The sequence below is a fragment of the Eumetopias jubatus genome, unplaced genomic scaffold (assembly GCF_037043125.1).
Source record: "Eumetopias jubatus isolate StellerSeaLion01/CBP00866 unplaced genomic scaffold, mEumJub1_p1.0 scaffold_1, whole genome shotgun sequence".
In the NCBI taxonomy this organism is placed as follows: Eukaryota; Metazoa; Chordata; class Mammalia; order Carnivora; family Otariidae; genus Eumetopias; species Eumetopias jubatus.
The window spans coordinates 207,400,415-207,420,369 of NW_028274807.1; the positions used below are offsets into that span (position 1 = coordinate 207,400,415).

General features: G+C 40.8%; 3 pseudogenes; 2 read left to right on the forward strand and 1 right to left on the reverse strand.

Moving 5' to 3' along the window:
- Positions 1-235: 235 nt before the first annotated feature.
- On the forward strand, positions 236-1,203 carry LOC148165156 (olfactory receptor-like protein OLF4; annotated as a pseudogene).
- A 9,618-nt stretch (positions 1,204-10,821) lies between these two features.
- Positions 10,822-11,645, forward strand: LOC114202846 (rRNA-processing protein FCF1 homolog pseudogene; annotated as a pseudogene).
- A 1,123-nt stretch (positions 11,646-12,768) lies between these two features.
- Positions 12,769-19,795, reverse strand: LOC148165157 (olfactory receptor 7A17-like; annotated as a pseudogene).
- Between the last annotated feature and the right edge of the window lie 160 nt (positions 19,796-19,955).

Below are 19,955 nucleotides of genomic sequence, written 5' to 3' on the forward strand. Positions count from 1 at the left end.
TATTTAAACTTTATAATATCTGACCCGTTGGGGAACATCTGATGTTGGGAAGGAAATTCCTAATCAGAGAGGAACTGGGGATAACCTCAAGGGGCCCAAATCCATTCACAAAATATTGAAATTAGTTTCTTGAAATGGAAAATGTAAATTTTAGCATTTCCACAATGTGAGCAATGCCCATTTGTGTGAAAATTAATCATGTTAGTTTCCCCTGTGCTGGTAGTCACCTCCAAAAATGGACCCAGGAAACAATACAGGAATTTCAAACTTTCACCTTCTAGGACTATCAGAGGAACCAGAACTGCAGCCCCTCATAATGGGCTCTTCCTTTCCATGTACCTGCTCACTGTATTTGGAAACCTTCTCATCATCCTGACCATCAGCTCTGACTCTCACCTCCACACCCCCATGTACTTCTTCCTCTCCAAACTATCCTTCATAGACATCTGTTTCACCTCCACCACCGTCCCCAAGATGCTGTGGAACATCCAGACTCACAGTAAGGTCATTAACTATGCAGGCTGCCTCAGCCAGATGTATTTTTTCATACTCTTTACAGGAGTAGACATCTTTCTCCTGACTGTGATGGCTTATGACCGCTTTGTGGCCATCTGTCACCCCCTGCACTACATGGTCATCATGAACCCCCAGCTCTGTGGACTGCTGGTTCTGGTGTCCTGGATCATGAGCATCCTGAATTCGTTGTTACAAACCTTAATGGTGTTGTGGCTGTCCTTCTGTACAGAGGTGAAAATCCCCCACTTTTTCTGTGAACTCAATCAGATGATACAACTTGCCTGTTCTGACACTTTTCTTAATACCATGGTGATGTATTTTGCAGCTCTGCTGCTGGCTGGTGCTCCCCTGGCTGGGGTCCTTTACTCTTACTCTAAGATAGTTTCCTCCACCATATGTGGGATCTCATCAGCTCAGGGCAAGTATACAGCATTTTCCACCTGTGCATCTCACCTCTCCATTGTCTCCTTATTTTACTGTACGAGCCTAAGAGTGTACCTTAGCTCTGCTGTTCCCCAGAGCTCCCACTCAAGTGCAGTAGCCTCGGTGATGTACAGAGTGGTCACACCCATGCTGAACCCCTTCATCTATAGCCTAAGAAACAAAGACACAAAGAGAGCCCTGATGAGATTCTCTGGAATGGCAGTTCTAAAAGGGCCAATTGTCCAAGGCCTGAAGTGCCCATGATTGCAGGGCAAATGACTTAGAGTAAGAAGTTGTGATTATTTTATGTATATTGTGGAAGTAGAACTTGCTTCCTTACTTTATTTCCTAGAATTTCTATGTTTTCAATTTCAATGTCTCGTAAAATATATGGAACTCATTTCCTTAAGATTTGTGATATCTCTGATACCCAAAAGATTTTCCCTTTGTCATTTTCCTATGTCTCAATGTCATTCCTAACTTTGGATTTGAAATATTTGGACATTCTTATCCAAAGGATTACATTAAGCTGTTAAGAATAATTTCTTTGCAAGAGAGCTGAAAAGGAAGATAGACCAGAAAGGAACAGAGACAATATACAGTAACAGTCACCTTATAGGCAATACAATGGCACTAAATTCATACCTGTCAATAGTTACCCTGAATGGAAATGGGCTAAATGCCCCAATCAAAAGACACAGGCTATCAGATTGGATTAAAAAACAAGACCCATCGATATGCTGTCTGCAAGACACTCATTTTAGACCCAAAGACACCCCCACATTGAAAGGGAGGGGGTGGAAAACCATTTACCATGCTAATGGACACCAAAAGAAAGCTGGGGTGGAAATCCTTATATCAGACAAATTAGATATTAAATCAAAGACTGTAATAAGAGATGAGGAAGGACACTCTATCCTTTTAAAGGGTCTATCCAACAAGAAGATCTAACAATTGTAAATATCTATGCCCCTAACATGGGAGCAGCCAATTATATAAGGCAATTAATAACAAAAGCAAAGAAACACATCGACAACAAAACAATATTAGTGGGGGACTTTAACACCCCCCCTCACTGAAATTGACAGATCATCCAAGCAAAAGATCAACAAGGAAATAAAGACTTTAAATGACACACTGGACCAAATGGACTTCACAGACATATTCAGAACATTCCATCCCAAAGCAACGGAATACACATTCTTCTCTAGTGCCCATGGAACAACTTCCAGAATTGATCACATCCTAGGTCACAAATCAGGTCTCAACAGGTACCAAAAGATTGGGATCATTCCCTGCATATTTTCAGACCACAGTGCTTTGAAACTAGAACTCAGTCACAAGAGGAAAGTCAGAAGGAACTCAAATACATGGAGGCTAAAGAGCATCCTACTAAAGAATGAATGGGTCCACCAGGAAATTAAAGAAGAATTAAAAAAATTCATGGAAACAAATGAAAGTGGAAACACAACTGTTCAAAATCTTTGGGATGCAGCAAAGGCAGTCCTAAGAGGAAAGTATAGACCAATACAAGCCTTTCATAAGAAACAAGAAAGGACTCAAATACACAACCTAATCCTACACCTAAAGGAGCTGGAGAAAGAACAGCAAATAAAGCCTAACCCCAGCAGGAGAAGAGAAATAATAAAGGTCAGAAGAGAAATAAATGAAATGGAAACCAACAGATCAACGAAACTAGGAGCTGGTTCTTTGAAAGAATTAACAAGATTAATAAACCCCTGGCCAGACTGCTCAAAAAGAAAAGAGAAATGACCCAAATCAACAAAATCATGAATGAAAGAGGAGAGATCACAACCAACACCAAAGAAATACAAACAATTATAAGAACATGTTATGAGCAGCTCTATGCCAGCAAATTAGATAACCTGGAAGAAATGGGTGAATTCCGAGAGATGTATCAGCTACCAAAACTGAACCAGGAAGAAATAGAAAACCTGAACAGACCTATAACCACTAAGGAAATTGAAGCAGTCATCAAAAATCTCCCAACAAACAAAAGCCCAGGGCTAGATGGCATCCCAGGGGAATTCTACCAAACATTTAAAGAAGAATTAATACCTATTCTTCTGAAACTGTTCCAAAAAATAGAAATGGAAGGACACTTCCAAACTCGTTTTATGAGGCCACCATCACCTTGATCTCCAAAACAGACAAAGACCCCATCAAAAAGGAGAATTACCGACCAATATCCTTGATGAACATGGATGCAAAAATTCTCACCAAAATACTAGCCAATAGGATCCAAAAATACATTAAAAGGATTATTCACCACAACCAAGTAGGATTTATCCCTGGGCTGCAAGCTTGGTTCAACATCTGCAAATCAATCAATGTGATACAATCTATTAACAAAAGAAAGAACAAGAATCATATGATCCTCTCAATAGATGCAGAAAAAGCTTTTGACAAAGTACAGCATTCTTTCTTGATCAAACTCTTCAGAGTATAGGGATAGAGGGTACATACCTCAATATCATAAAAGCCATCTGTGAAAAACCTACAGAGAATATCATTCTCAATGGGTAAAAACTGAGACCTTTCTCCCTAAGGTCAGGAATGCAGCAGAGATGTCCACTCTCAGCACTGCTATTCAACATAGTATTAGAAGTCCTAGCCACAGCAATCAGACAACAAAAAGAAATCAAAGGCATCCAAACCGGTAAAGAGGAAGTCAAACTCTCACTCTTTGCAGATGATATGATACTGTATGTGGAAAACCCAAAAGACTGCACCCCAGAACTGCTAGAACTCATACAGGAATTCACTAAAGTGGCAGGATATAAAATCAATGCACAGAAATCAGTGGCATTCCTATACACCAACAAGACAGAAGAAAGAGAAATTAAGGAGTCGATCCCATTTACAATGGCACCCAAAACCATGAGATACCTAGGAATAAATCTAACCAAAGAGGCAAAGGATCTGTATTCACAAAAGTATAAAATACTCATGAAAGAAATTGAGGAAGACACAAAGAAATGGAAAAACGTTCCATGCTCATGGACTGGAAGAGCAAACATTGTGAAGATGTCAATGCTACCTAGAGCAATCTACACATTCAACGCAATCCCCATCAAAATACCATCAACTTTTTTCATCGAAATGGAACAAATAATCCCAAAATTTGTATAGAACCAGAAAAGACCCCGAATAGCCAGAGGAATGTTGAAAAAGAAAAGCAAAGCTGGCGGCATCACAATTCCGGACTTCCGGCTCTATTACAAAGCTGTCATCATCAAAACAGTATGGTACTGGCACAAAAACAGACACATAGATCAATGGAACAGAATAGAGAGCCCAGAAATGGACCCTCAACTCTATGGTCAACTCATCTTTGACAAGCAGGAAAGAATGTCCAATGGCAAAAAGACAGTCTCTTCAACAAATGGTCTTGGGAAAATTGGACAGCCACATGCAGGAGAATGAAACTGGACCATTTCCTTACACCACACACAAAAATAGACTCCAAATTAGGTTGAAAGACCTAAACGTGAGACAGAAGTCCATCCAAATCCTAAAGGAGAACACAGGTAGCAACCTCTTCGACCTCAGCCACAGCAGTTTCTTCCTAGAAACATCACCAAAGGCAAGGGAAGCCAGGGCAAAAATGCACTATTGGGATTTCATCAAGATAAAAAGCTTTTGCTCAGCAAAAAAACGGTCCACAAAACCAAAAGACAACCCACAGAATGGGAGAAAATATTTGCAAATGACATATCAAGATACGGGGCTAGTATCCAAAATCTATAAAGAACTTATCTAACTCAACACCCAAAGAACAAATAATCCACTCAAGAAATGGGCAGACGACATGAACAGACATTTTTCCAAAGAAGACATCCAAATGGCAAACAGACACATGAAAAAGTGCTCAACATCACTCGGCATCAGGGAAATCCAAATCAAAACGTCCATGAGATATCACCTCCCACCAGTCAGAATGGCTAAAATTAACATGTCAGGAAACGACAGATGTTGGCGGGGATGTGGAGAAAGGGGAACCCTCCTACACTGTTGGTGGGAATGCAAGCTGGTGCAACCACTCTGGAAAACAGTATGGAGGTTCCTCAAAATTTGAAAATAGAGCTACCATATGACCCAGCAATTGCACTACTGGGTATTTACCCCAAATATACAAATGTAGGGATCCGAAGGGGTACGTGCACCCCAATGTTTATAGCAGCAATGTGCACAATAGCCAAACTGTGGAAAGAGCCAAGATGTCCATCGACAGATGAATGGATAAGAAGAGGTGGTATATATACACAATGGAATATTATGCAGCCATCAAAAGGAATGAGATCTTGCCATTTGCAATGATGTGGATGGAACTGGAGGGTGTTATGCTGAGTGAAATAAGTCAATCAGAGAAAGACATGTATCATATGACCTCACTGATATGAGGAATTCTTAATCTGAGGAAACAAACTGAGGGTTGCTGGAGTGGGTGTGGGGTTGAAGGGATGGGGTGGCGGGGTGATAGATATTGGGGAGGGTATGTGCTATGGTGAGCGCTGTGAATTGTGCAAGAATGTTGAATCACAGACCTGTACCTCTGAAACAAATAATTCGATATATTTAAGAAAAAAAAAGAAGAAGATAGCGGGAGGGGAAGAATGAAGGGGGGAAATCAGAGTTGGAGACGAACCATGAGACATGATGGACTCTGAAAAACAAACTGAGCGTTCTAGAGGGGAGGGGGGTGCGGGGATGTGTTAGCCTGGTGATGGGCATTAAAGAGGGCACGTTCTGCATGGAGCACTGGGTGTTATACACAAACAATGAATCATGGAACACTACATCAAAAACTAATGATGTAATGAACGGTGATTAACATCACAATAAAAAATTTAAAGAAATGGTAAAAAAAATAGGTGGTTTCCTTGGTTCTAAGATTGCAAGTTTTACTATTACATGCTGTGGGGCCTTTTTCTGTTTTCCTTGATCTAGAGAAGGGTCCTGTCTGCCTCTAGGACATGAATGTTTGTTTCATTCCCCAGATTAGGAAAGTTCTCAGCTACAGTTTGTTCAAATATGTCTTCTAGTCCTTCTCTCACCCCACCCCTCAGGGATCCCAATAATTCTGACATTGGAACTTTTCATGGCATCACTTATTTCTCTAATTCTGTTTTCATGGATTTTAAGCTGTTTTTCCCAGGCCTCATCTTTTTCCTTCTTTTCCATCAATTGGTCTTCTAGATCACTAATTCTTCCTTCTGCCTTGTTTAACCTATCCTGACATCATATCATGACTTGCGGTGAAATAAGGAGTCACATGCTCAACCAACTGAGCCACCCAGGCACCCCTAGAAATGTAAGTTTTAAAAGAAACTAAGGGGCGCCTGGGTGGCTTAGTCACTAAGCGTCTGCCTTCAGCTCAGGTCATGATCCCAGGGTCCTGGGATGGAGCCCCGCATCGGACTCCCTGCTCAGCAGGAAGCCTGCTTCTCCTTCTCCCACTCCCCCTGCTTGTGTTCCCTCTCTCTGTCTCTCCTCTGTCAAAAAGTAAATAAAATGTTTAAATAAATAAATAAATAAATAAATAAATAAATAAATAAATAAAAGAAACTAAGAGCTTATGGAACAAAGGATAGCTGTAGGAGTAAGAATAGGTTAGGCATGGAGCTATCTGAAACAACAGTCTGAAACACAATGACAATCTAAAACTAAGTTTCTAGACAGGTATAAAATAGTATTAATGTAATGAGATCAACCTGGGTCACTTATTCAAGATTAAAGTGCTAAAGACTTGAAAACAGGGGTGCCCGTCTGGCTCAGTCAGTAGAAGTACAGCTCCTGATTTTGGGCTTGTGAGTTTGACCCCCACATTGGGCCTACAGATTATGTTTAAAAAACAAAAATTAGAAATAAAAGAATATAACAAAAAAGTGGATAGGCAGCATTATGTAAAGTGATGCTTTCATCTCATGTAGAGATATATTACTTCATATTTGTTTAGGAAGAAAAGGTGAATGTTAGTCAAATGATAAAGAATACCTTTCAAATGAGGGCTGCCAGTGACGTGACTTTGAGAAATAGATCTAATCACAAAATACCAAAAGATACAATAAGGAATAAAAGAAATGTGAAGATAAGTTGGAAATATGTGTAAATGGTGATTTATTTATTCAAAAGATTCAGAAGAACTTTCTACACTTAAACATGCAAGAAGGGGGAGAAAAATATGACCAAATGATAGGTTTGAGCACAAGAATGTATTAACTTTCCTACTACCCTCAAATACATACACATACATAAAGGAACTGAAGGTTAAATGGCAAAGTTGATGGAAAAACTCCAATTCTTATGTTTGAAAAATGCAATCAACAACAGGAATATAAACAATCCAAACCCAACAAACAAAGCACAAAAGTGACCCTGACAATTTACAATAGAGAAAGCAAATGTCTTAGAAACTCACAAATAAATACTGGCCAGTAAGGAAATAATTGCAATGTAAAGCTTTTTTCATATACCACTTTCACATATAAATTTTTTTAAAAAAAATTGATTTGAATGTCCAGCAAAGAAAAGGACTGTGAAATGTACGTCTTATGATCCACTGGTCTGGATCTTTCTCACCAATATGGGAACATACTCAAATTGTCCCTGGCTTAAAAGAGTAAAAGGAATGCCCTCTCTTGACTGCTTATCCCTCCTGGCTAATGCCCTATATCTCTATTCCCTTTATTCACAAAGATTCTTGGACTTGTGTCTTACTCCTACTGGGACCACTCTCTGCCACCCATCACCACTCTTCCATCACCACTAGTTAATCCTCAACAATCTCCCCTGCATGGCTGATTTGAATGTTTACTTTTCTTTCTAGGACCATAGATAAATATATTCATTAGTTAATCCAGCAAGCTAACAACCACAGTGATGTCCACGATGTTCATATGAAGTTATGTTTAGAATCCCACATTACCTTCAGAAATAAGGAATGTGATGCTCAGAAAGCTGAAATTTTTAGTAATTACCTAACAAAGCAGTTAAAACTTATGTACAGGCTTATTGTGTATAAATCATACACAAATAGAAACTTGAACTATGTACTTTTCATTTTTGTGTAGGTCCTTTAATTCACCAAAGTGTATGCAGGTTATTGTGTATAATTTTACATTAATGATTTAATTCAGTGGAACAAACCTAATGGTACATGTCTATGGGTAGGATCTAGAGCACATGTAGCTGACTCTCACTTAAGAGGGATGGGAGGTAGCACTTCTAATGGGGAAGAAAGCCAAGTGTTAATACGGATGTATGAACAATGGAATGAAATTTAAGTAATTCACATGATAAACCAATTTTTTATAAATAGAAGATTAGCCTACATTTGGAAATGTAGTAATAAGAGCCCATAAAGTTGCTGAGACAGAAGAGCACTACAGCCACACATAACACTATGGTTTAGCCTTAGAAAAAGTGTGTAGAGATTCACACCTGACTCCAGATCCATGAGAAGCCCAGGAGAGATCAGAAACAAGTCCCAGCATATAATTCCATTTGATTGTAAAGGTGTTATGATATCCCATTTGACAAGGACAGTCTGTTACACAGTAAGAACTGACTGACACAATAATCAAGTGAACAGAACTGAGACAATTACAACTTGTGCTCCTTTTTACTTATGGCTTATCTGACCTTAAGGAGAGCAGTCATGATCATTCTGTTATTCAAGTTTATTTCCAATGACTTTATGAACAAGTGACTATATGTGGGCTCCCTTCTGGGTAACTGAGAGAGTTTGAAGGACATGCACATTTGTGCAGAAGAACTGGTGATCCTGTACCACATGATCAGCAGGACATCCAGCTCTCCTGTGAAGCGTCCTCTGATCATGCAGGTGGAAGAGATTTCTGAGCAGGAAGGAGGTATGAAATGGCTAATGCTGATATTGTCCACTTGCCACCCCTTAGTATTTGAGACAAATACTAGGAAAAGGGAGTTATTTCATGGAACAAGATAGAGTCATATTAGCAGGTAGCAGTGGAAATTTTCAATTAGAAACAGGAATATAACTCTGTGATAAAACTTAGAAGACACTAAGCAATCCTTCACCTCAAAGAATAAACCCCCTCAGTTGTGGACACCAATTATCTATGCTTCAGTAAATAGATGCACACCATGAAAAGGAAATATTTTGGATAGTAATAAAGTTCGTGGCTTGAAATGTTGCACCCTCACAGTTCTTAAATATTTTTACTTTTTTAATGCCAGTATAATTAGCATACAGTGTTATATTAGCTTCAGGTGTACAATATAGTGATTCAGGAATTCTATAGATTACTCATTGGTCCTCACGATAAGTGTACTCTTTTTTTATTAAGGTTGTATTGTTTATTTATTTATTTATTTGAGAGAAGGGCAGTGTGGGGAGGGGCAGAGGGAGAGAGGATCTGAAGCTGACTCCATGTTTAGGAGGAGCCTGATGCAGGGCTTGAGCTCATAACCCTGATATCATGACTTGAGCCGAAACCAGGAGTCAGATGCCAAATCAACTGAGCCACTCATGAGCCCCTTGATAAGTGCACCCTTAAACCCCTTCACCTATTTCACCCATCCTCCTGTCCACCTCCCCTCTGGCAAACACCACTTTATTCTCCATATTGAAGATACGTTTTCCTCCGTTTTGTTTGTTTGTTTGTTTGTTTGCCTCTTTTTTTCTTTGTTTAGTTTCTTAAATCCCACCTGTGAGTGAAATCATATGTTATTTGCCTTTCTCTGACTGACTTATTTCACTTAGCATTATACTCTCTATACCCATCCATGTTGCAAATGGCTACATCAAAACAAAAAGTTCCTGCACAGCAAAAGAAACAGTCAACAAAACAAAAACACAACCTACTTAATGGAAGAGGATACTTTCAAATGATATATAAGACATCCAGATGACCAAAAGACACAGGAAAAACACTCAACAACACTCATCATCAGGGAAATGTAAATCAAAATCACAATGAGATATCACCTCACACCTGTCAGAATGACTAAAATCTACAGCACCGGAAACAACAGATGTGGGCAAGGATGTGGAGAAAGGGGAATGCTTTTGTACTATTGATAGGAAAGCAAACTGGTGCAGCCACTCAGAAAACAGAGTGGAGATTCCTAAAAATTAAAAATAGACCTACTCTATGATCTAGGGATCCCACTACTGAGTATTTACTCCCCAAAAAATGCATCCACCTATTTCTGGTCATCTCTGACACTAAGAACATATCAAGTCAATTCATTTATTCAAATTTGTATTTCCATGCAGACTCCACTGGGAAATATATGTTTGCTAATCAGTGTTTGCCAGTGTCCGTGATAGGCTTTCTGGACACCTAGGTGAATAATAGAATAAAACAAGGAGACTAATTTTAAAGCACAATAGCATGTTTGTAGAGAAAGTGCCTGACATGAAGCTTTTGATTTCTGAAGCATGCATTTCAAGGACAACCATGTTGAATAAACATATTGTCAGGTGTGTGACAATTACCAGATAAGCAGTCAGGCTGTCCCCAGCCACGAAGTATCTCTTCAGAAAGATCTGGGTAACCTCAATACTGAACCAGTAGTGACCCTGCTTTCCCTTTCCCTGCCAGAATTTCACTCTATGTTTTAAACTGGTCAATAAAGAGTGAACCTAGGAACCCCTAGCCACTCTGCCCATGGACCTCAATAAAGGCAGGGCCCCCAGTTCTGGCTTTCTCTCTCTTGTTCTGAATCTCTGACCCTCTGCACTTTCTGACACTGCTCTCCAGGACCTGTGAGTATAAACCTGGTTTTGTTAGAGTTCTTTGATGGGCACTGCTGAGGCATGTCTTGCAATCACAATAAGAACCCAAGGGCTGGGTTGGTGATTCCGGAAGAAACAAGAGCGCGGCGTGAACATGGGGAAGCAAAAGAAAACCAGAAAGTGTGCGACCATGAAGCGAACGCTTAGTCTCCGAGATCAGAGGCTTAAAGAGAAGGACAGATTAAAACCTAAAAAGAAAGAAAAGAAAGATCCCAGTGCGCTCAAGGAAAGAGAAGTCCCCCAACATCCTTCCTCCTTATTCTTCCAATATAACACACAGCTGGGCCCACCTTACCACATCCTGGTTGATACCAACTTTATCAACTTTTCCATTAAAGCGAAACTTGACTTAGCACAGTCAATGATGGACTGTCTGTATGCCAAGTGTATCCCTTGTATAACTGACTGTGTAATGGCTGAAATTGAAAAACTGGGGCAAAAGTATCGAGTGGCTCTAAGGATTGCCAAGGATCCAAGATTTGAACGATTACCATGCACACACAAAGGAACCTATGCAGATGACTTCTTAGTACAAAGAGTAACGCAGCACAAGTGTTACATTGTGGCCACAGTTGACCAGGACCTTAAAGGAAGAATCTGGAAGATCCCTGGAGTTCCCATCATGTACATTTCTAACCATAGGTACAACATTGAGTGGATGCCAGATGATTATGGAGCCCCTCGGTTCTAATTCTTAAAAGATAGAGTTCCTCTGCCTTCCTTTACCAACTTTTTCTGTTGCCAGTTCATATTAGCAATATGCTGTAGCATGAATTATTCTTCTTACCCATTTGCTCTGTTATGAGCTGACTGTAGTTAAATACACTCACTTTTTGATGTTTTGAAATTGATATTTTGTATCATTTTAAATATTGTTGCATCTTTTTATAAATCAGATGATTGCTCATATAAAAAAAAAAAAAGAACCCAAGGGCTGCTGCAGCCACAGCAGAGCCTCTGGTCAGGGAAGCATCTGTGGGAATGTCCACAAGCACAGGGGTGCAGGGGAGTGCCCAGGCTTTCCTAGTCTGAGCATCGCTGTCAGTAGCCTGAGACTTAATGGGAACAGTGTTAGAGTCCACATTCTCAGGAAGAGGAGTGAAGGTAGTGATGTAAAAAGACTGACAGAATCAAGGTGAAAACTCGGGTTTTGTATTTTCCTCTACAAAAAAGTTATGTGAAGGGCTTAGTGCCCAAGGTAGTTTCTTCCATATGAAGAATACAGCTCATGATTATTCTTTTCGGAAATCTAGGGAAAATTTACTTGGCATGGTATGTCATTTGAAATGAAATTAGCCCGGTGATGGATATTAAGGAGGGCACGTACTGCATGGAGCACTGGGTGTTATACGAAAACAATGAATCGTGGATCACCACATCAAAAACTAATGATGTGAGGCGCCTGGGTGGCTCAGTCATTAAGTGTCTGCCTTCGGCTCAGGTGATGATCCCAGGGTCCTGGGATCGAGCCCCGCATCGGGCTCCCTGCTCCGCGGGAGGCCTGCTTCTCCCTCTCCCACTCCCCTTGCTTGTGTTCCCTCTCTCGCTGTGTCTTTGTCAAATAAATAAATAAAATAAAAAAAAAAAACTAATGATGTATTGTATGGTGACTAACATAACATAATAAAATAAAATTAAAAAAATAAAAATTGTAGTACATCTGCTGTTGCTGGGGAAAAAAAAGAAATGAAATAAGTTTGAAGAAATTAGAATGTGGACTCTAACACTGTTCCCATGTAAAATACAGAAATTTCCAGGCACTTGTAATTGAAATTTGGGGAAAACATTGGAATATATGAAAACGGACAAAGTGGAATACTGTCTACATCAGATAGAACAGAAGGTTAAAAAGGGAGTTACTTAAATGTGTGGAAAAGTTGAATTCAAACAATTGGAAATTCCAGGAAATAAATAGAAGGTGCAGATTCCACTTCCCTAGTCAGATCGAAAAATAGCAGTTCCTGGCTCTGAGGCTGTGAGCCTTGCAATCATGGACCCTTCTTCAGCCCCAGGACGATGGGCCCTTACATCACTGGAACCTCAACAATTCTTTTCAGAGCCCTCTTTATGTCTCTGTTCCTCAGGCTGTAGATGAAGGGGTTCAGCATGGGCGTCACCACCGTGTACATCACTGAGGCTACTGCACTTGAGTGGGAGGTCTGGGGAGCAGCAGAGCTAAGGTACACTCCTAGAATTGTACAATAAAACAAGGAGACAACGGAGAGGTGAGATGCACAGGTGGAAAATGCCTTATACTTGCCCTGAGCTGATGAGATCCCACATATGGAGGAAACTATCTTAGAGTAAGAGAAAAGGATCCCAGCGAGGGGACCACCACCCAGCAGCACAGTTGCAAAATACATCACCATGTCGTTAAGAAAGGTGTCAGAACAGGCCAGTTGGACCACCTGATTGATTTCACAGAAAAAGTGGGAGATTTCCACATCTGTACAAAAGGACAGCAACAACACCGTTAAGCTTTCTAATAAGGAATTCAGGACACTCATCACCCAGACCACCAGAACGAGCAGTACGCAGTAGGAAGGTTTCATGATAACCGTGTAGTGCAGGGGGTGACAGATGGCCACAAACCTGTCATAGGCCATTACAGCCAGGAGAAAGTCATCGAATCCAGCAAAGAGTATGAAAAAGTACATCTGCGTGAGGCAGCCGGCATAGGTGATGACTTTGCTCTGAGCCTGGATGTTCCACAGCATCTTGGGGACGGTGGTGGAGGTGAAACAGATGTCTACAAAGGACAGGTTGGCGAGGAAGAAGTACATGGGGGTGTGGAGCTGAGCTGACGGCCAGGATGATGAGCAGGTTTCCAAACACAGTGATCAGGTACATGGAGAAGAAAAGCCCAAATATGACTGGCTGCAATTCCGGTTTCTCTGATAATCCCAGAAGAAGAAACTCTGAAATTCCTGAATCATTTCCTGATTCCACATGGTGGAGGCGACTACCAGGAAACAAAAAATAACGTGACGAATTTTCTCAATAATGAACATTACAAATACCATTGAAATTCTATTTTTATTTTACATTCACAGTCAATATCCACAGTTTTCTATAGAAATTGTCCCCTGTCAGGAACCCCCATCCCGGCTCTGAATAGGAATGGGCATCCCACACATGGCCTTTCCCCCAAGTACTCATGTATTCTATACTTTTAATGAGAAATTCTGTCACACGTTTGAGGAATAAACTTGAGTACTGACTAACCTCCAGGCAAAGAATATAGGTGTCAGGAAACAAGTCTGCACAGTTTAGTGATGGAGAAGGTAAGCAGATAAAAGATCAGATAGAATATCAGAAGGTGACCTGTACTATGAAGAAAAAGCCAGTATATGGAAAGAGAGCATGGAGGTGTTATTTTTTACTGGTTGCTTGGGTAGGCCAGCACACATTTTTTTATTTAAATTCAATTAGCCAACTTATTAGTTTCAGATGTAGTGTTCAATAATTTATCAGTTGCGTATAACACCCAGTGCTCATCACAACACATGCCCTCCTTAATACCCATCACCAATTACCCCATCGCCCCACCCACCACCCCTCCAGCAACGCTGTTTGTTTCCTAAAGTCAAGAGTCTCCCATGGTTTTTCTCCCTCTCTGATGACTTCCCATTCAGTTTTCCCTCCCTTCCCCTATGATCCTATGTGCTGTTTCTTACACTCCACATGAGTGAAACCAGCACACATTTACACAGAGGCCTCAGGAAGAGACAGAAGGAGACACAAGGTTATCTGAGGAAGTGTGTGCCCATCAGAGGGAACAGCCCTGCAAAGGCTCTCAGAAAAGACTTGCTTTTTTTCAAAATCAATTTTTAAAAAAATTTGAGTGTGGTTGACTTACAATGTTACATTAGTTTTGGGTGTACAACACAGTGATTCAGCAAGTTTAAACATTACCCCGTGCTCACCACCTGTGGAGTTTCTAACTGTCACCACACAACGTTATATAATATTGACTCTATTCCCTGGGCTGTGCCTTTTATTTCCCTGACCCATTCAGTCCTTAACTGGAAGCCTGTATCTCCCACTCCCCTTCACCATTCCGCTTTCCATTTGTTCATTTATTGGTTGAAAAATCACTATTCTCACCTCCAGTCACAATAATAAAGCAAACAGGGATACAAGGCAAGCTGCTGATATCAGACTGTCTTTCCCCAAAAAATGTAAAACGGCATCCAAATTCCAGGAGCCAAGTCTCCTATGAGCATGTAATCATGGGTCTCCCTTTGAATAGGATCATTTTGTGTCCAGTAGTTAAACAAAAAGTCAGTTCCAAAGTCTTTGAGGAATAAAAATAGGGAGACAGATCTAATAAGCTCAGGTAGCCCCTAGAGATGGTGAGGAGGAGCAAACGTCCTTGGTTCTGGCAACACTCCAACCCCAGTTACAGCGCCTTGATGCCCAAAATAATAAAGCAGCAAGAAGCAGTTTCTCCAAAAGAAAAAGTAGGGATGTCTTTATGTTATCAAGACATCTGACCCATTGAACATCCCACCGGAATAACAAGCAAAGGGAAGACACCCACAATTCACAAAAAGAAATACACACAGTACAACAAAAGTGGGGGATTTTAAAAGATTATTTGCTAAAAAAAAAAACAAAACTTTTCTAAACGATGTAAAATGCAAAAGTTTTATAATCAGAAACTTGGGTTTTGAATTTTGGATCTATGTATATTTGCTATTTGAATTTGGAGGGCCAACCAAACTGTCCTAAATGTTAATATCCTCCCCCAAATAGGAGGTCTCGAGGTGTCCTTCCTGCTAAGGTGGTTGACAGATTTAGTGAATATATGAAAAGACCTTAGCCTAGTTCCCACCTGTTGATAATGAATGCTTATCACTGGTGATGAGATCTGGCTACTTTCTCTTCTTTCAATGTCCCCATCGCTTCCCAACCTCTTGGGTCCCCAGTGCCACAGCCTTATTTCAGTCCCTTGTCATCTCTACACCTACCACAGGGGGCGCCCTCTAGCCAATATTCACATTTACCCAGAATGCTCTTTCTATATTGCAGTTAAATTACTGTCGAACTCTCCACCTTAACCCTTTCCAGGTGACTCCCTACTGGAGACTGAACCCCAAATTCCATAGCTTCCAGCTTTTGGCTGGCCTCCCCTGACCCACACCAGCTTCCCACTCACGCTGCCTCACACACATCGATCTCAAAAACATTGAACCTGAGTTGTAGCTTCACCTGAAGCCCTAGTCTCCAGGCTGAGCCGCCATACACCGGCTGCCCTGATCTATTTGGGATTATTCACCTCCTATCTTCAAATCCCATCGCCTCTTTCAGACTGCAAAGAGTCATCTCCTTCATGAATTTGTTTTTGCTTTGTTTTGTATTTTAACGTTCCCCCAGAAAAAGGACACTTTCTCTTGCAATAATTTGGATGGAGGGATTATCACTGTGTAACTTTTATTTAATTCCATGTATATTTCCCTGCTAGACTGAAAGTGCCGTGGGGCATGTTATACAGACTCCTACCCTTTACCCCAGACATATTTTGGTCGGGAACAGTAGGAGCAAATAAATTTTCGGGAAGGAATGAGAGACTCTGTGCTCAGTGATGAGAGAGAGAACAGAAGCAGGGAGCAACTAGCACAGGAATGGAGGACATGGGAGAGAAATGTTTTCCATATTCTGAGATTGGAAACATTTGTGGGGTCAGACTGTGGTTTTGTAAGAATATAACACGGTAGAATAAATAAGACACAATAGAAAATATCAGAGTGCATCATATGCAGTCAGGGTGCATAGCAAATCATTTCATGGTTTTCCTCCTTGAGCCATATGACTGCCTGATAGATTTGACCACTCAGAATTTATAATCTCTCACACTAGCTACCAAATAGATCTGTGCATACATACAAGAATTAAACAGCAAATGGCAAATTTGGCTTCAACATTTGTAATTATTTGGTTGAAAGAATGCAATCAAAAAAAAGAAAGAAAGAAAGAAAGAAAATGATTCAGCAAGAACAACACAGAAACAAAAGCAAGAATAAAAATCCTCATACCCCAGGATATAGAGCAAAGAACTTGTACAGATAATTTGCCATAGATAAAGTCAATGGCTAGCAAAACCCAGAATATATTCTGCCTCCAGGTAATGAACTGAGTGCAAAATAAGCCCTTTCGCATAAGCCTGTTTATGTTTTAAATAAACTTTTTAAGTGAATACCTAATGTGAGAGAGGCTTCTGTGAAATGTATGTCTCAAGAACAGCAGTTGCAAGTAGTGCCTCCCTCCATTGGACTGGATCTTTCTGATGAATACAAATTTGGTCCAATATACCCCATCCTAAATATTTTTTATTTTTATTTTTTTAAAGATTTATTCATTTATTTGAGAGAGAGAGTGCAATCAAGGGGAGGCGTAGAGGGAAAGGTAAAAAAAAGAATCTCAAACAGACCCCCCACTGAACACAGACCTGGAACAGGATTTGATCCCTGGAACCAGAGATCATGACCTGAGCCAAAACCAAGAGCCCGAAGCTTACTGACTGAGCCACCTAGAAGCCCAGTAAAAGTATTTTGTAAATGCCCTCACTGCTCTGCACCCACATCCATCCCTAATAGTCTATTTTCATATTCCCCCTTACTGCAAATCTCCTTGAGGTGTTCACATTTTCCTAAAGAGAATGCCTCCCATTCCTTCTTTCGTCTAATCCAACTGGACTTTATTCCCACCACTTAATTATCTACAGTAATCCTTGTATTGCCGAGTTCACAGATACTTCTTTTTTTTTTTTATTAACACATACTGTATTATTTGTTTCAGAGGTACAGGTCTGTGATTCATCAGTCTTACACAATTCACAGCGCTCACCATAGCACATACCCTCCCCAATATCCATCACCCAGTCACCCCATTCCTCCCAACCCGCTCCCCTGCAGCAACCCTGTTTGTTTCCTGAGATTAAGAGTCTCTTATAGTTTGTTTCCCTCTCTGGTTTTGTCTTGTTTGATTCTTCCCTCCCGTCCCCTATGATCCTCTATCTTTTTCCTCAAATTCCTCATATCAGTGAGATCATATGATAATTGCCTTTCTCTGATTTCTTTTTTTAACATATTAAATAAATTGACTAGAAATGAATGAGTTCACCACTCCAACAAACACAGTGATCACTTGGCTCCAGGCTTGGCTGGATAGGCTGTCAGGTGACCTCAGGTAAAAGCTTTCTGCTTCCATTTTCTCTGAACCTTTCCTGAAATACCGGCTGAGCTTTGAGACTCACCGGAATGGGGTCTCTGAGAGGAAGGTCTCCATGTGGAGGTCTGAATCCCCCGCTGGATGGCTGATGATGGAGACCGAAGCTTTGTTTCCAGACAAGACAGCAGGAAGGTGTGAAGCGTGGGTCCCCCAGCAGATGTAGGAATCCAAATGCAAAAACCGTATCTCCTCAAGTTCAAGGTTGAAGATGCCCAGGGGCTGCAGAAGAGGAGATAATTTACAACTCCTTATGTTTGCTATATCTGTTCCCTATCCATGTTCATTAGACACTTTTCCCATTATTACTCCAACCCTTGAGCACATCTTCCCATGGGAACTTATCTGGACAGAATAGAATTTTTTCCTGTAGATTCTTGTTCCCAAGAGACCAGGTTAGAATTCAAGTGCATCCAATGCTTATCACACCTCCCTGAACTTGCCTGGCTTCTAGAGCTTTAACACTGAGACTTTCCACAGCCCTGAGTGAAAGTTTTTTTCCAAATCTAAGCCTGAGGAAGCTGTCTTGACCATGTCCCCTGGGTCTCCAAAACGTTGACTCCTGGTGGGACCACAACTCCTGATAGCTCTAGAAAATTGCTCTTCCTTCTTCAACAAGCAACAGTGTGTTCCTTTGCTATAAAAGCATGGGTACAACAATCCTTTTGTTCATAATTCTTTTGAAAAATCAATTAGGAGCTTAATGATTTTAATACAGGTTAAAAGTTGACATTTAGTCCTTCACTTTTAAAACAGTTGGGTGTATAAGAAATGCATTTAGATCACTTAAGGCACCGTGGGCTAAGCTTAGAATCTTAGATGGATGGCCTCATTTATTTTGTGCAAAAGACATTCTATGATGACCATAAAATGATGAGCCTCATTGCATATTTATAGAAATGTGACTTGGAAGGGTTGAATGATCGACCCAGAATTATGAACTGGGTCATTATGAACTGATGTGCTTTGACTTGAATGCAACAAGATAGGCCAGGGGTTCTCAACCAGGGATGATTTTGCCTCCAGAGGACACTTGAAAATATCTGGAGAAATTTTTGACTGTCATAGCATGGGAAGTGTTGCTACTAATTTGGCATGTCTAGGGTGGCCCAGAGATCCTGCATCTGTAACTAGATCCCAGTCATTGATATTGCCTTGTGTGTTAAGGCTGTGGTCCGGTGTCAGAGCCAGGTGTGTTCTTCTTCTCCCAGAACCAACCCCCCCCCACTCAGATCTGACCTTAGGTAGTCAAACAAGTTTACAGGTGTCACTTTTCCCTCATGACAGGAAATGAACCTTTAAAGCCTTTGTTCCCTTATCGGTAAACTGGAGAAAGCCCATCTAAAGATTCAGTCTGAGAAATTAGTAATATTTTAGAACACACAGGAAATTCCCTGGCCCAGAGCTGGTGCTCCATCCACAGGGACTATTGTGACCATCTAAGTTCCACATTTCCTAAGCTCATTATGACACCAAAAAAGGTCTCCTTTAGGTCTGGAATTAAGTCCAGGATTCCTCTGCATCTGGGACAGTTTTCTGGGTGGGTTGGGAATGAAGTGTGTGTCACTGGCAGCATCCTGCACAGGTGGGGAAAACAGGAGTTCACTCACACACTCACATTCATCCACAGGAGAATTCCCTGGCCAAGAATATCTCCTGTAGCACTGAATGTGCTGCCTTAGGATAGAGGGTACGTGGGTAAAGTGTAATTGTTCCTCTTACTCTCTTCAGTGTGTTCAATGCTGGCTGTATTTTCCTCCAATTTTAGGCTTCAGTTTCTTCATCGGACCCCTGTACTTCCACGAAGGTACTGTCACCCATGAGCTATTGTCAAAAATAGTGCCCTTGGGGAAAAGAAGAGCGAAAACTCCTATTTCACCATTTTGAGGATTTTTTTTTTTTTTAGGAAAATACATGTTTTCCTAGACGCTCCACTAAGAGATTTCAGCTCACATACATTTGGGCAAATTTGTGTCATGTG